Source organism: Phoenix dactylifera, chromosome 4 (assembly GCF_051530095.1).
Source record: "Phoenix dactylifera cultivar Ajwa chromosome 4, Ajwa_hap1_PhDact_Kaust_v1.1, whole genome shotgun sequence".
Classification (NCBI taxonomy): domain Eukaryota; kingdom Viridiplantae; phylum Streptophyta; class Magnoliopsida; order Arecales; family Arecaceae; genus Phoenix; species Phoenix dactylifera.
In genome coordinates this window covers 39,603,982-39,605,480 of record NC_143193.1, presented here as the reverse complement: position 1 = coordinate 39,605,480, position 1,499 = coordinate 39,603,982, and the positions used below count along the sequence as shown (strand labels likewise).

At 40.4% G+C, this 1,499-nt stretch overlaps 1 non-coding gene across 1 annotated transcript; it reads right to left on the bottom strand.

The window, feature by feature from the left end:
* Positions 1-384: 384 nt before the first annotated feature.
* On the bottom strand, positions 385-493 carry LOC148714062 (small nucleolar RNA R71). Its single transcript, XR_015982305.1, has one exon. It is a non-coding gene; the product is annotated as a small nucleolar RNA R71 (small nucleolar RNA).
* Between the last annotated feature and the right edge of the window lie 1,006 nt (positions 494-1,499).

Here is a 1,499-nt window from a genome sequence, read left to right as displayed (position 1 = left end):
TTCTTCTTTCTGTTCTCAGTCGGAGTCGACTCGTACTAGTCTGGAGTCGACTCGAGCTCGTGCCAGTGAACTTGATACGCTTGGAGTCGACTCGTGATACTCGGGAGTCGACTCGAGTCTCAGACTTTGGTTCAGCAGACTTCTTAACTTATCCAAAATACTATGAACCAAATCTAGAGACACTTGGACAGGATTTTCACTGAAACACTCAATTAAATTCATTAGTAATCACAAGATATACTCAAATGCTTTGAGCTCATCAAAATCAAATGGAGTTTTAATCAATCACTCCACAGCTAAACTCTTTGCGACCTAGATCAATAAGAACATGGCAAGATATGCAAAGAGAATTTTTAAAGAAGTTCTTTTCCATACAAAGGACCAACTTTTTGAAAAGACATATCAGCAATTTCCAACAAAAAGATAATGAAACATTTTATGAATGTTGGAAAAGATTTAAAGACCTTCTTCTCTCATGCCCTCATCACGGATTCGAAACTTGGAGAACCATTAGCTTCTTTTATGAAGGTTTATCTCCACAATTAAAACAGTTTGTAGAGACCATGTGCAATGGTAGATTTTTAGAAAAACAACCTGATGAGGCGTGGGAGTATTTGGATTCCCTTGCTGAGACTGCCCATTTTGGGACAACGGGGATAGAAACAACAAGTCTTTGCCTAAGCCTACTAGCTCTGTACAGGGAGGCCTTTACAACCTCAAAACTGAGGATGATCTTCATGCTAAAATGGCAGCCCTCACTAGGAAGGTAGAAGAAATTGAGCTTAGGAAGGTTGAGCCTGTCAAGACTATAGAGCTTAGAAACGAGTGTTGTGGTATCTGCGATATGTCGGGTCATACTACTACAGATTGTCCCACCATACCGGCATTCAAAGAAGTCTTACACGATCAAGCAAATGCTATGAACTCCTATCAAAAGCCTTATAACGATCCATACTCGAATACCTATAACCCTGGTTGGAAGAATCATCCAAATTTTCGGTGGAGAAATGATCATCCTCAACAGTCACACCATTCAGCTCCTCCACTTGCACATCCTACTTTTGCATCACCACCCTCTCAGAAGCCGAATATTGAGGATACCTTGCAATCTATACAAACTTTTCTACAAGGTCAAGCTAATATCAATGCTCAAAATACTCAAAATTTTGAAGATATAAGGAACCAATTGTCAATGTTGACTACCGTCCTAAGTATCCAAGAGAAGGATAAGCTTCCAGCTCAACCCCAACCTAACCTACAAGTGCACGGTAGTAATAATACGGCTCCTTCTAGTTCGCATATAGAACATGCAAAGAGCATCATGACTTTACGTAATGGAAAAGTCATTAATCAGACCGTCCCATTGAGACCACAGGTCACTTCTAATTCTGATGCTCCCAAAGCCGATGAAAGGGACAAAGAAAAAGTTGAGGTCCCAACTTCTACTAAGAAAGTTGAATGTCCTTTTCCTTCACCTTTTCCACAACGGTTAAAGCCGT